Source organism: Eurytemora carolleeae, unplaced genomic scaffold (assembly GCF_000591075.1).
Source record: "Eurytemora carolleeae unplaced genomic scaffold, Eaff_2.0 scaffold142, whole genome shotgun sequence".
Taxonomy (NCBI): domain Eukaryota; kingdom Metazoa; phylum Arthropoda; class Copepoda; order Calanoida; family Temoridae; genus Eurytemora; species Eurytemora carolleeae.
The window spans coordinates 41,766-58,392 of NW_019396132.1; the positions used below are offsets into that span (position 1 = coordinate 41,766).

Consider the following 16,627-nt stretch of genomic DNA (forward strand, 5'->3'; position numbering starts at 1 on the left):
CTCAACCCGACCATCCAAGATGAGAGTGTAATCCGGGGGCTGTTTCAGGTTAAATGTTAAGAATTAACATTAAAATATAGGTATCCTTCATACCCCCTCCCCTTCCCCAATCTTCCCCTCCTCCTCCATACAGTGCTTTTTATCTAGATAAATGGTGCCCTAAAATTCTGACCCCTCAGTAAATAAAAAATACATTTCTATTACTAAAATATCAGTTTTTCTCAAGACTGAACATTTTGTTTCTATCAAAGGTATCAGAGATTCTTTCAGCGTTTTTAAGATTCTATTGAAGTATTCCGAGATTCTATCAAAGTTTTCTTGCATTCTATCGAAGTATAACTTAGATTCGATCAAAGTATTCTAAGATTCTATTAAAGTTTTCTTAAATTCTATCAAAATTTTCTGAAATTCTATAGAAGTATTATGAGATTCTATCAAAGTTTTCTTAGATTATATCAAAGTATTCTGAGATTCTATCAAAGTATTTAGAGATTCTTTCAACGTTTTCTAAGATTCTATCGATATAGTCCCAGATTCTCTCCAAGTATTATTGGATTCTATCGAAGTATAACTGAGATTCTATCAAAGTATTCTAAGATTCTATCAAAGATATTTGAGATTCTTCTTAAGTAAGGATCCTCTGTACTGGATAATTCTATCAAAGTTTTCGTTAGGTCAAATGCTGCGATGGGTTTTGTTAAGTTTTTCTAACAACGTAAAATTTTTCGAATATACCCTCACCGCAGGGTAACCCATTGGGATTATTAGGGAGTTCAAAAATGGGGGGTGGGGGGTAATTTTATTTTAAAAGAGGAATTATGGCGGTATAAATGTTAAGAAGTTATTCATTTAACATGGAAAACGTAAAATTGACTTAAGATTTGGCAATTTTAATCACAAAATTGTTTTAGGCAATATTTGCATTTCTTATAAAACTATACATAATTTATAATACTTAAGTTGGATATATATAGAAATTAAAGTATTCTGGTAGTCGTGCATGAAGTTAACTGATTTAAATTATTAATGTTAAGTAAGCAAAGACTACGATACAATGAACAAAATTATAATTAATTCATTTTAAACACACCAACGATTCAACTTTTCAGGGTTTTTGAGAACTGAAGGTCCCCAAAACGGGTCATTGAGAAGTCCCTGAAAAGTAACTACTGGTTTTAGGGGTGAAATTTACTCGAATTTGAGATGACTTGATGCCTTAGGCAGATCAACTGTTTACTTCAGGTGTTACAAGACCCCCCCCCCCTCCACCCATCCAGGGTTAATAAGGGCGGCAGGGCTTTATTAGCTACAGGGTTTACAAAATTCGCAAAATTTCTGCTATTTTCGCTATTTTCAGATTTTTGCTGCTTGGAACACATACCTGGAAAATAAAAGAAATTGTATAAACTTTTTTGCCATGATAATAATAATGAAAATAAGTCGATTTTACTTTATTTGTTTATTTGCAGAAAAAATCTTGATTAACAGAAATTTGGTGGCTTCCAATAAATAAAGAGGAAAGTAAAAAGGCAGCTCTTTAACTGACGATTAAACCATTTTAGGTTCGCCCCGAACCACCTTTAGAACCATAATGCTCAGGGTTTGTGCATCTGCAAAAAGGTTGCAGAAGAATTCGCAATAAAACTTGGATATTTTACGATGTATACTTTTAAGCGATTGCAGATATAACAGTTAACATATCAAATAAACTGTTTGAAATATTTATTAAATTATGTGTTAGCTTTATTTTACTCAACTAATATCATGGACAAATTTGATCGATTCTTACGATATAAAACATTCTCGAAATTGTTTTAAAAGTAAGTAATTCAATTTCAAGTTTGAGAAAGCTCATGAATTTAAAATAGTGTGCACTCATAAAAGACGACTGTTATGATTCTAAATAGTTTGAATAATAAAAACATCAATAGTACATATAACTGTACACTCAAGCTATTTGTAAAGTTTTTTGATCTAAAACAACAAGTGCATATATAATGCCACGGTTTAATGGGTCCTACTGTATGAAAAGCCTGTGGGTGTGCGCCCCCCCCCCTCCTGTAAGAAATTGCGCTTTCAATGTGACTGATTTCTAATGATAAAATCATAATATTTGATACGTATATAATCTACTGGGATTGAATATCAACATTTTCCTGGAAAAATTGCAGGGTTAATATTTCTACTTTCATACAGTAGGTTGATAAATCTGGGGGGGAGGGGGGGGATTTTGTTTAAAGAAAACCATAAATTAACTGATTTAAAAAAACTGACTTGATGGTTGGTTTAGGCGAAGTGCACAGATTATGTTTTCTTGAAATATGACTTACAACCCCCCCCCCCACACCACACCCCCACTAAAATTATTTTTTCTTCCTTCGAGTTAGAAAAGAAATGTTTAATAAATGATTTGAGATTTTTATAACTGAATTTGTTCATTTGATAAATAAAGGAATTTATAATTTTTCTCTCTTTGCATAAAAAAATCAAAGTATTATACTGTGTATATATACCGTATTAAAGTTAAGGTTCGAAGCGTTCTAATTTCCTAAATTTTTTATAAATATAATATTTAATGTAAAAACCGTTTATTTTATAAAATATTGTAAAATTAAATGCAATAATATTTACTTTGTTTTTTAAATAGAAAAGTAAACCTCGGGAAAATAAAAATATTATAAAAGAAAAGTACACAAAATTTATGTTGTTTTTTAAACAACTTTTATATTATTATGTACTTTAGCTTTTTGCAAAAAAAAGATGAAAAGTAAACCTCGGGAAAATAAAAATATTATAAAAGAAAAGTACACAAAATTTATGTTGTTTTTTAAACAACTTTTTATATTATTATGTACTTTAGCTTTTTGCAAAAAAAGATGAAAATCAAAAATCTATTTGAAAGGAATTGTTCTGCCACTTTAACAACCAAAAATAAGAAAATCAACTGTATTAATTTGTTTTATTGTACTGAACAAATGGAATTATTTAAATTTTCCTTCCCTTTTCTGCTGCTGCCTGAGTTACCGTGAGGGGAAGCACCCTAGATTTTTTTCCTATTCCATAGATTTAATTTTGTTTTGAGTCGCATGTCGGCATTAATCTTACGCAAACTTTCGCGCCCAAGGTTGCGCAGAAATATCTAGTTTGAAAAATACGCAGATCGTGTGAATAATTCTGAAGAGCAGGGGGAATTTAAATAAATCAGATGGGGGGAGGCAACAAATATATAGACCAAGAACGCCCAACTCAGATATACGCAAATTGTGTACTGTACACTGTGGGAGGAATGTAAACAAATCCAGTGCCCCCACAGCAGTTGAAGAGAAAGGATTAAACACTGATAAACAGAGTGATGTTACAGTCAAAAACAAAAGAAACTAGTTAATATATTAAATTAGTGCGGATACAAATTATTTATTTAAATATGATTTTTGGGTTTCAGATCAATATGGAAAATTTATTCATGCTCAGTGAGATTTGTTCAAATATAAAGGAGAAGCAAGGTAAAAAGATTCCCACTTATCCTTGTTTCCGAGGTTTAACTTTCTTTTAAAATTTAAAACCTTTCCTCTCAATGTTTAAATCCTTCCTTCCAAGGTTTACATCCTTCCTCCCAAGGTTTAAACCCTTCATGCCGATGTTTGTATCCTTCCTCCCAAGGTTTAAACCCTTCCTGCCGATGTTTGTTTCCTTCCTCTCAAGTTTTACATCCTTCCTCCCAAGGCTTACATTCTTCTTCCCAACGTTTGAATCTTTCATTTTTAGATTTTAGTCCTTCCTCCCAACATTTGAATCTTCTTTCTAACGTTAGTATCCTTCCTCCCAATGTTTAAATGATAAATTTTTTCTAAAAATACCTATTTTCATAGTTGTTACTTCTAATCCTAAAGAGAGTTATCAAACATAAAATGCAACTCATTCTTAGTCTTATTCCCTAAACGGCTAACTTTATCTGTTTTCAGGAACCTATGATTGCGGACAATTCAGCACAAATAAAGTCCTCTAAACAGGCAGTTATATATGTATGTGGATTTATTGCCAAAAAACTCAGAACAAAAGTTCCCGGCCTTGACAGAGTCAGTGAGGATAAAACAAACTGATTGGATAGAATTAAAATCAAGAGGATCCCTGGTTTATCCATCTAAAGATCTTTTGGAAGAAGTTGAGAAATAAGAGAAAATATTTCAAAAAATACATGGAGAGTCACTGGATAGAGGTCGAGATCCAGTCGAAAAAACAATTTCAGCTATTGCTGCAATAAGCAATCGATGGCCTTGGGAAGTTATTAAACTTTTTGTAAATGTTAGATTTTTCAGTAGACTGAAAAAAACTCATTGTAATCTTTAAGGAAAATAGTAAAAATAATGTCAGAACACTAAAACTGACTGCTCAATTTATGTTTTAGAATTATGGTGTAGTTAAAAGCTTGATGGTCTCCTTGTTTTAAAATAGAATGTTAAAAAGTGTATAAGAATAAATATATTATGATATGGATAACATTTTTCTCGAATTTTATGTTAGAAGGTTTTATGTCTTAATGACTAATATTTAATGGGCATTTCCCGAAAAGTTTTTAAAGGTACCGTTGTGAATCAGGCATGCATCTTTATATATTAGGGACACAATCATGTGTGCACTGTGCAGTCCTGTTACGCATTGAAATATGTATACAATTCCTCTTTGCATTGATTCCCATGGAGTGAGGAATTGTTTTTGCTTTTATTAAAACATCCCAATTTATATAACGTTTCACAATTTGAATATAATCTTGGATATTATCATTTCCCTCTCCTGTCTTTAAAGCATATACTCTCAAGTAACAAATAGTCTTTCGTTTTATAATCAGTATTCGTGTCTACGATAGCAATATACTTTATTTCAACCCCCCCCCCCCTCTCATAATTGATGTTTTGCCCCTGAATTCTTTGTTTTGATCGCCTCCCACTGCAGTACACAAATTTGACGCATTAGATATGGCGGTTCCTGGTAAATATATATTTCTTGGGGGGAGGGAGGGTTTTTTTGTAGACAAGAATTTTTTGATTTATAACAAGGAGAATGTTTATTTGATGGTTAACTATGATATTATTTCTACAATGAAAGAGGGAGGGGGGCGGGTTTGAATAAAATTTTGTCTGACATTCTTAATGTGTTTGGGTGCTTAAAACCTTTTAGAATGGACAGTTTTGAGAGTCCATTTTAGCATCTTCAGAATTTACCCTTTTTAGGACTGAATGGGCCAATTATTTGAGAATTCCGTTTAAAAAATGTTTGCAAGAAAACAGGGGACAGGTCAACTGCTTTCAATACAAACAGAGATATAGATAGATAGATAGATAGATGAACATTGAATATACAAATAGATAGATTAATAGATGAATATATAAACAAATAGATAGATGGCATTTTAAAGATTTTGTAATTTAATTGAACGCAATTTTTAAAAACTATTTCTGAATAGCATTAAGAGTAAAAAGAGTATAGTTTCTTCAGAACTCCAACTGCGGAGGAGGAATGAAAAATTTTTTTTTTAACATATCTAGGAATATTCAAATGAAAGTGGCTGAAAGTGATGTAAAATATGCCGCTTTTTGAGATTAATTATCTGATGATTTTTAGAATTATCACGTCACGTCGCTTAACCTTTAAATGGGCACAANATGCATAAATCACACAGTCTCAAGAACAGCTTTTTAGTTTATATTTATACAGAAAAATGTTTATCATAAAATGTACACTGTAAACTTTACATTGAACACTACACAGTACACATTTTTAACTGTACATACAGATAATTGTACAATTGAAACTGAACATAAATTTTTTTCTAAATTCTCAACCCGCCGCAAAATTCCCGCAAATATTCAACGCCGCCAAAATTTGCACTAAGTTACAATTTCAAGTATGCGAATTTTGTGTCGTATACTGAAAATGCAACATGCAAACACAGACAAAATATGAACCAGAGATTATGCATTTGCAATCATTTCTTTATAAAACAGGGAGCTCAGTCTCACCGATCATCAATACTCAAGACGATTTAATAGTTTATCTATAGCTTGAGAAGTGGAATTATTTCTGAAAATTTTCTTCAAATTTTCTGCAGCATAAATGCGCCAGAAGAATAAAAATTATAAATGAAAGATGTCCATACAGCGTTGTAAACCGTATATGGAAATGTAGTATTTTTTAACTCCAACTATTCACTACCTTTATCTTGCTGTCTAAAACAGATTACAGGAAAATATTCTGTTTACAAAATTAGTTAATAATAGAATCATGGCAAAGAAAATAATGAAACCAAATCTAGCATTTTTCTCGTCTAAAATATTCCATTTGAAAACCTTAATGAGGCGGCAGGATGACGACGGGGGGGAGGCGCACCTAAGTTTTAATGATTTATCATTTTTGAGTCAGCCATACATTTCAAGAATGTTTCTACCTACAGAGTGAAATCCATGAATTTTTCTGAGAGCTGAAACTAGTTTTATTTAAAAAAATAATAAGTGCATTTAGTTGTCAATTTTCATTGTTTACTATTTTTTAAGTGATTAATTTCTATTAAAACAATCGCTAGTTATTACGCAATGGAAGGTTCTAGATTTATAAAATTCACTTCTATATGTTTAAGGATATTATCGTGAAAATCGTAGACTTGATTAAAATCTTTGAAAAAGACGCTTATCCGCGAAAAATTTTTTGCTTTTTCGAAAACCCCAAATTTCCTTTTAACGAAGCTTACAATTTTATTTTTTTTAATGGAAAAATACTAAATCAACTTAGGTCCATACAGATAGGGCACGTTGTAAAAGGGGGGTAGTAGCCTAGGGAGGGGGCACACGTTTTAAAAAGGGTAGCAGGGGGAGGTGGCACACGTGCTAAATATCCCATTAATTAATCATGAACAGGTTTTTAAACTCAATTATTCATGATCTATCAACATTAAATAAACAAATTTAAAACCACCACATTTTAAAGGAAAGCTAATTTAATCTATTAATCATTAATCGGCTTTATAAATCTTAGCAATGTTTAAGTTTCTAGAGAAAAGACTGTTGATCATGAATAATTCCAATGCACATATTTAACCCATTTCTACGCAAAATGAGATTTGAACTTAAGTCAGTTCAATACCTCTACATCAAGGGTGTTTTCTTTTTAACAAATCATTTACTAATATTAAACATATTTTTTCACCGATGTGCACATTTTTTTATCGTCAGAAATATTGTTTTAAGTAAAAAATTTCGGGGAAATCGATTGATTGATTAACAAATGTTGTATCAAAATGCATATTGCTTAAAACTCTATGGTTCCAATTTATTTACCTCGAAAAATTATATTTTTAACATTGCAAACCGACTTAAGATTTAAAAGATGCGATTGGAAAAATGGATTTTTTCTAAAAAGAAAATTAAGTTCTTCCAAGTTCACAACACTTCACAAAAGAAACAAATGTGCAATGCGGGTTTTGAGTTTTATTCCCCAAACAAGTTGTAAGTTAGCTCTGTGGTTTGGTTTCATATTCCCCAAACAAGTTGTAAGCTAGCTCTGTGGTTTGGTTTTATATTCCCCAAACAAGTTGTAAGCTAGCTCTGTGGTTTGGTTTTCCTACAGCATATGTTTGACCGTTGGTCTCCTCTATATATATAATGTTATGTTCAATTTGGACCTATTGTATACACATAGCTGCCAAGAAAGTCAGAATGAATGAACACCGCGTGGAGGAATCTACCCCAAAAAAGCTTCGCGGGCATCTGCCAAACGACAAAAAAAAATTTCAAGAAATAAAATTATACGTTTCTTTTATCCATATCATAGTACTGTACTGTTTTCGGGTTAATTTCTTCGCTACCTGAAACGTCTTTTTTGGGGTAGACTGCTCCACTGTTGGAAGCGTCTTAAACAGATTTAAACTGAGAGGATTCCAAACAAAAACATGTTGAATTTAACTGACTCTACGGTGCACAATAGGAATACAATCAGGACTAACTTTAACTACTTTTCAACAGACATTTTTTAACACCCCCCTCCCTCATTCACTTCTCCCCCCTCCTCATTCACCCCCTCCCTCCCTCTGTTCTGTTTTCTTCCCAATTGTAATACTAAAAATTAAGAAAACAAAAAGCTTAAATTCTAAAAACGTATTTTTAATTTATCCTTTGCTATACATTTATTTCAAGAGCAGATGATATAATCGAATAATTAACATTTTCGTGAATTATCTTGTATTCAAAGTTCTTAATTTTTGATTTTTTGAATATTTGTTTTTTTTTCAGTCGTATTTGTTGTTGTAAGATACGCACTAAACATAAAAAAATAATTTTTTCTAAAAATAAAACAAAAAAAATGTTAATATATTTAAATATTATCATTTCTTACCACCCATAATAAACTTATCAATTCCGATATTTACGTTATAAGCAATCTAAAAATAATTATTAGAAAATTGATAAATTAATCGATGCATTTCACATTTATTAACCTTAAAAATCACACAAAGTAAAATTAATTCAAAATTTTCTGAACGGTCAAGCAAAGTCCTATAATTATTTCAAGCAAAGTCCTAATTATTTCAAGCACAGTCCAAATTTGGAATAAATTGGTTTCTGTAATTCAGAGAAAATCAGCAAGAGGACTACTGATGATGTACATTTTATAAAAAAGTAAAAATTTTAAAGTTTTGTAAATTAAATCTGTATCAGGATTGAACCCATTTATGATAAATATTAATCCTTTAACAATTTTAGATGAAATTATCTGGACTATGGACCCCGCTGTGAATATCTGTCTATCTGTCTATCTGTCTATCTGTCTATCTGTCTATCTGTCTATCTGTCTATCTGTCTATCTGTCTATCTGTCTCACTCTCCACTAAAACTCAAACTGAAATGTTCAGATTTAGTATCTGTCTATCTGTCTATCTATCTATCTATCTATTTGTCTAATCTGTCTATCTGTTTATCGTCTCACTCTCCACTAAAACTCACTATTTCTTCGGTCAGTTTACTGCAAATCACTTAGTTGAAGGTGGTCTATACGTCTATCTGTATGTCTATATACCTGTCTGTCTGTATGTCTATCTATCTGTCTGTCTGTATGTCTATATATCTGTTCGTCTGAATGTCTTTCTGTCTATCTATCTGTCTATCTCTCAGTCTGTCTGTCTGTATTCCCATTCACCTGTACAAATATAAATGCAGAAACATTGCACTTTGGAAAAATGAAATAGAAATAAGAAAAAAGAAAAGGAAAGTCCAGAACAAACTGTTTATACAGATCTAAACAGGCTTAAAAGTTGTTTAACGAAAATGACACCGCCCCCCTCCCCTGTTCCCCCCATTCACGTGTTTACATTTTAAACTCCTGTTTACTTTCTATGTTTACCTAATGTCGATTGTAATATGTTACCTTTCATTACAAGGGAAGGGGGAGATGAATGAAAAAAAAAATAATGAATTTGCGTATAAGTTTGTTAAATGGACATTGGACACACGCGCCCACTTTAATAGTTTGTTTTTAACCTTACTCATGGAAACCACATGGAATACAGTTTTTGCTGAAGATTTTAAACCTTTTTTTTCAGGTCAAAAATTGATTGAATCCATGAAAAATTAATTGGGTTTTTTCTTCTTGATTTTGAAAAAATCATATCAACAAATAAGCTGATGACGAAAAAGAAGACAAAACAAAAAACTTGAAGGAAAAGTCTTCCCCAAACATTCGACAAATCAGATGATTAAATGAACCTTTGTTTTCAATTATCAATCCTTAAATTGAAAAGCTTTCAAGAAGAATAAAATATAATTTTTAATCTGTAAAATTTAATATGATATTCTAATAATTATGCGTAAAATGAAAACTATGGCTATGAGGCCACTAAGTCTAGTTTGCTGTGATACAGAAGAAGAATGTCAAATTCATGTGATATTACTGGGACAAAATTGCGACCTCTATGCTTTGATGCGAACTTAATATTAAGTTACATGTTAAATATTCAAAACATTTATCTTCTTCTCAATAGACTTTCAATAAAACATATAAAAAACAATTTGAATGACAGGCCGGGGGTTAAGAATGAACTATTAAGAAATAGAACGTGTGCGAGAATAGATAAACCGAGTGACCTGATATCAAGATGAAACTTTGAATCGTAATGAGTTTGATTAGAAAATAAAAAAGATGTTTGAATATTTATTTAACTCCAGATTGAATAGAACTTAATTAGAAAATATTCACTTGTCATCAACTATCTACCTATCTACCTAATCAACTATCTACCTATCTACCTAATCAACTATCTACCTATCTACCTAATCATCTATCTACCTATCTACCTAATCAACTATCTACCTATCTACCTAATCAACTATCTTTCTTTTTATCTTTCACTTTATCTATCTATCTATATTTCTTTTCATTATCTATCTATCTTTCTTTTCATCTATATTTCATCTATCTATCTTTCTATCTCTCTTTCTTTCTATAAGCTATCTTTCTTTCTTTCTGTCACTTATCTTTCTTTCTGTCAGCTATCTTTCTTTCTTTCTTTCTGTCAGCTATCTTTCTTTCTGTTAGCTATCTTTCTTTCTTTCTGTCAGCTATCTTTTTTTCTTTCTGTCAGCTATCTTTCTTTCTTTCTTTCTGTCAACTATCTTTCTTTCTATCAGTATCTTTCTTTCTTTCTGTCAGTTATCTTTCTGTCTTTCTATCTATATTTATTTTCTTATTCATATATATCCACTATTTATTCATTCAAATATGTCTATATAATTAGCAAAGTTAATATTAGAAACCTCCTATTTTTAGGACTATAAAGAAATTACTTGATCTATAAAAATAAACTTTGTTAAGAATATTATTTGTTCTATCTATCTATCCAGCAACTTTCATCACACGACATTTTTTAGAGTTTAATTTGAGTAAAATTTCCACAAACTTTTAATCGTAAAATATTGCGTAGATAAAAGAGATATTTTTACATATTTTTAGATCAAAATTTTAGTACTTTTCACATTAAAAATGTTAACGGAAATGTTTCAAGTGACATTCAAATAACCGAGGAACAGCACTGCAAACTAACCAGAAGGAGAAGGTCAATTTCAATTGACATTACTGTTACGGCTTTGTGACTCAGTCGCTCCTCTAGTTCTGATTTTACGCTCAAGTGTAAGAAAAGCTATTAATTTGGTTATATTATAAATTCAAAACATCTTTGTTCTTCTCAACAGCTCTTTGGAAAGAGAAGTTATGATAAAAATATGAAGTATTTCAATTTTAAGATAATTTTACTTTAGTTTGACGTGACATACCTGATGACCAACAGTACTCTGTTTAGCTTATCTGATCAATAATGGAAACATATTCTTGATTTTGTAGTGTTTAATTTTTCTAATTTCTTCCACTGCTTTTAGCACAAATGTGAAATTCACTCCTGTTGAGAAACACTTAATATAAAAAAGAGAAGATGGTGAATATCTCATGTATTCGGGATCAGACAAAGCTTGGAAGGGTACCGTTGTGAATCGACCTTGCAACTCTGTAAATAGATAACTCACTTGAAATTACGTAAAAGTTATAAAGTTCTTAAAATTAAAAGTTGTAAGTGCACTAAAATACAAAGTGCTTACAGGCTTTTTTTCACAGATGGCCTTGTTCGGAGTCCTTAAAAACTTTTAAATGTAATTTTTCTAATTGCACTAATTTATAACTCTGAAAAAACACTTGGTTTATTTTTAAACATTTCTAATATTTGTTATTAATTGAAGTTTACAGTAATCATATATACTAACTACTAAGTTAATGGAGGGAACAGGGGGGGGGGGGGGTAAAAGGTAAAGATTTTATAAAACGAAACTATAATATATAATGTAAATTGGCAACGTCAAATGATTTCAAACCTATCAAGTTTTGGTTACGTTTAGATTTTAAGAATAAAGAAAAAAATTTTAATCATAAATCCAAAATCAATTTCTTAAAGGTTTTTACAATATTTTAATATGAAAAAAATGTTTAGATGATTTTTGAACAAAATGGTTAGATGAATGTTAAGTATTGCAAATCTAAGAATTGAAAAAAAACATTTTCATTTTATTCTTCACATATCTTCACCTCTATATTTAACCGAATAAACATGACATTTTTAATAAAATTAAGAATTGTGGATATCGAGATTTCCTATTTTTATTAATCTTAAGATTAGCTTAATCTTACATCAATATTCAGGAAAGTATCTAAAATGTAACCAATCAAAATGTCAGTTATAGAAACCGAACAGACAATCAGAAGCCGAAAATTTTAGAAATTTTACGCGCGATCAGTGTCCATGCAATTTAGCAATCGTGATTATGGATATTTTTGAAAACTATTTACGAATAACGATTTTAAAACATTTGTGCTTAACTAGAACAGATCCTTGACAGGTTTTCTTCAGAGGCGACGCATTCTAACTTACATTTTTGGTTTCCTTTAAATTATACAAGTTTATTAATCAAAAGTATATTCAAGGAGAATTGACCAGTTCTAATCTTTCAATATTGTTACCAATATATTATTGTTGAGGTCGTCATTGTAATGTAATTTCATGTAATTTCAAGTAACCCTCCATGCAACCGGAATAAATGTTTTTAAAAGTAACTATCAATCATAAAAATAAGAAATATTATGAAGATAACTAAATACGTGAATGCGTCAAAAAATTATCGAAGATTATTGGTTGTAACATCTGAATGATTTGTTTGGAATTAAATTGATTTTTTACAATCCGAGTTGAAGGTTAAAACTTTCTGAATTTGTATGATTAATTTATTAATTTTCTCCTTATAGACGCAACAGGTAGAAGTAAGATTAGTAGCGATCAAAAGCGCTTATTTTTCGCCGTAATCCTATACCCGCTTTCATTTTTCGCGAACACTCCCTTGAATGAAACTGTAGTGGTAAATTTAAGTCCCTCAATGCAAACATGACAATGCTCGATTCACAACGGTATTCTTAAAAGCTCTATCTGATCACGTTTATGAATTAGATATTAATGTTCATACTTTTAAAAAAACCTTTTTTCAATGTGGTTGCTTTATTTTCCCATTTCTACTGAAGAATACAAATAGGAATCATCAGAATTAAACACTTTTAAGCCTAGAAAACGACAATATTGTCCACGTTTTTATCAGTGCCCCCCCTAGGTTATAAGGATACAGTTGTGAATCAAACCCCCCCCCTAATCACCATTACATGCCGACACATGATTCACAACGGTACCCTTAACAGCTTTATCGGAGTAACAAAACAATGAGGAAGACTTGAAAAATGTTAAATTCTGTTAACTTCCTTTCTTATCTCTGTCACATAAATCCACAACCCACTTTTTAAATGGAGCTTTAAGAAAAATGTCGAAAAAGATTTAGTTTACTCCTTAAGACATTAAAGGATTCGAAACTAATTAGAAATAAACGTTCCAAAACATATGTTTAAAAAGCTGGACTGTTTTTAGTCAAATAAATTAATATAATTTGTTAATATGAATATAAAAGGTGTGTACTACTTTTGAATGCGAGTTAAAATAAAAATGCTGAAATTAAAATTTAAATCTAAAAAACTTGGCGACTAACAAACAAACATACACTTTTATGCCAAAAAAACAAACATTGATTTCGAAAAACTATAATCCTCAAAATTGATCAAAAATTTAGATAGTTTAACTAAATGGTATAACGTCTAAAAAAATATAAGCATTTAAAACTGCACAATAAAATGGGTCGTTAAATATAATTTAACAAATTTTGAACTTGTGTATATTTAAGCAAATTATAACTATTCGAAAATAATAAAAGATATAACCATTTTCAATTAAATGGTTCCCCATTCTTGATTCAATTGTGATGAATGAGAAATGAGAATATAAAATTTCGTGTGTTTGAATTCAACCAAGAATTCCAGTGTTATGGCTTGAAGGGGTTTCAGGGTCTACTTTAAGAACCCAAACCATACTTGACATACCACAGATCTAACCTGGTCAGTCTCCTTTAATCGTTGTAGCTCCCCTAGACCCCTGCACCTGAATATATATACTATTGAGTAGTGTACACTCTTACCTGAGTTCTCGAGGATTTCTCCGCCGCTTTTCCCGCGGATTTATTCAACGGAGAATTCGCAGATTATTCCGCAATACCCAAGATGGTAAATTCTCTCCACATCATACTTTGACGATGTACTTTTCTTGAGAATTACGAGATCTCTTTTAGTTTTTAAAGTCTAAAATTGTTTTTGATTGTTTTTTATATTTCAGTAAAAGATAAAATCACAATTTAACACAACTAATTTCTTCCAAATCTTGGGTTTAATGATTTTTAACGTGATTTAAGTTTTAACCGTGGCCTGCGCGCGTATAGCTGCTACAGGTTATAGGGTTTTGATTGCACTGAGCACTGAGCAGTGACTGTGAGCACAGGAGAGGAGAGACAGAGAGAGAGAGATAAATAGAGAGCGATGGCTAGAGAGCTAGAAAGAGAGAGAGTGCTGTGTGAGTAAGATACCGGCTCCTGGGTCCCGCTACCTGTCTCCCCCCCTCCCCCCCACACACAAACAATCTTGGGCATACACCGCGATCCACTCACAGACAGACACAAAAACACGTACTGACGGACACAAACACGAAAACAGACAACAAATTGATGGACACACACAGACGGATACAAATATAACCGATTAGCAGTTGGCACAAAGACACAGACTGACCCAAACACGTACACCCTGACGGATTAAAAGACAGCATAGACTCGGACAAAACACACAGACAGACGGACTCAAAAAAACAGACGTGCAGGCACAAAAACACAGACGGCTTTTAAACACAGACAATCTCAAAGAAAGACAACATTTATACATGAAGTTAATAACAACATAACATTTTCTGTCTTTTTTGTTTATTTATTTATTTTATTTATCAAAAATTGCTTCTTTTTTTTACTAATTTCGTTGTTTATGGTACAGGGCCTGCAGTTGTCCAAAGAAAATGGGATTTTTTCAATTTTAAGAATTAAAAATTTTCTGCAATTACTTTTTAATAACCAGTCTTCGAGCCGGAAAAGTTTTTTTAGAATGAATGATTAAGTAGGAAAGTAATTATTTATAAAAATAAAGTGTAACAACAACAAAAATACCAAATACAGAATTTACCTTTCAAACCTTCAAAATAAAATATTTCCGCCAACCCTTGCTTTTACATATGAATTAATTGGGATTATTTGTATTCGTATTTGTATTTGTATTTGTATTTGTATTCGTATTCGTATTCGTATTCGTATTCGTATTCGTATTCATATTCATATTCATATTCGTATTTGTATTCGTATTTGTATTCATATTCATATTCATATTCGTATTTGTATTCGTATTTGTATTCATATTCATATTCATATTCGTATTCGTATTCGTATTCGTATTCATATTCATATTCGTATTCGTATTTGTATTTGTATTCGTATTCGTATTTGTATTCGTATTCATATTCATATTCGTATTCATATTTGTATTCGTATTCGTATTCGTATTCGTATTCATATTCATATTCGTATTCGTATTCGTATTCATATTCGTATTCGTATTCATATTCATATTCGTATTCATATTTGTATTTGTATTCGTATTTGTATTCGTATTAGTATTCATATTCGTATTCGTATTTGTATTTGTATTTGCATTTGTATTCGTATTCGTATTTGTATTTGTATTTGTATTCGTATTCGTATTTGTATTCGTATTAGTATTATTCGTATTCGTATTTGTATTTGTATTCGTATTCGTATTTGTATTTGTATTTGTATTCGTATTTGTATTCGTATTAGTATTCGTATTCGTATTCGTATTCGTATTTGTATTCGTATTCGTATTTGTATTCGTATTTGTATTTGTATTTGTATTTGTGTGAAAAGAAATTATTGGATTTTAGCAAATATTCATTTCCTATCATCTTTATTTATTAGTTGTGATTTTGACAACTTACGTTGAATCTTTTCCATTAAAACTTGTTTTTCTGGAACCTTCTCAAAATCTGGCTTCGTAATTAATTTAAGGTACGCCAACAAGCATAGTGGCATGTCTGTTTGCCCGATGTCATTCCAGTAACATTGTATATCATCGTTTTTCTATCGTAAAAAATGACAAATGTCCTTCATTGCTTAAATGCAGCATTAATCATTATTATTTTGCAATAAAAATATTTTATCTCTCTTTTTTGGATTAAAGAAAGGTTTAATAGGAAACTGGCGTGAATTCATATTTTTAATTGTTTGCATAGAGGGTCCCCTGCAAACTAAACAGAAGAAAGTCAAATGTTTGCGACATTTCTACTTCGACTTTGTTACCTCGTGGCTTCTCTAGTTTCGATGATAAGCAGAAGATGAGAAAACCAAATTTATCCTACTACAGATGAAAAATTTAACATATTTTTGTTCTTCTCTTACTACCTCTTCAATTTACTTTCGGTTTACGTGAGTCATTTTCTCTTTTATTTTTAATGTACGCAGTCTTGACATTTTCTCTCTTTTTCAATCCTCTGAAATAAAAATTCCCGAAAATTCATTCATTTCTCTATTCAATAGAAAAGATAATTATCAAAGAAAAAAAGACT

The 16,627-nt window shown here is 30.9% G+C and overlaps 1 protein-coding gene and 1 long non-coding RNA gene across 2 annotated transcripts in view; one reads left to right on the plus strand and one right to left on the minus strand.

Annotated features, from left to right (window-relative positions):
- LOC111695890 (protein capicua homolog) overlaps positions 1-16,400 on the minus strand; it is a 45,390-nt gene extending 28,990 nt beyond the window's left edge. The window contains exons 1-2 of the mRNA XM_023465357.1: positions 16,362-16,400; positions 14,008-14,053 (exon numbers count right to left, since the gene is read on the minus strand). The gene's annotated coding sequence lies outside the window, so the exon portion shown is untranslated. The remainder of the gene's footprint in view (positions 1-14,007; positions 14,054-16,361) is intronic.
- LOC111695891 (uncharacterized) lies at positions 3,465-4,492 on the plus strand. Its single transcript, XR_002763963.1, has 2 exons — positions 3,465-3,503; positions 3,963-4,492. It is a non-coding gene; the product is annotated as an uncharacterized LOC111695891 (long non-coding RNA).
- Positions 16,401-16,627: the final 227 nt, after the last annotated feature.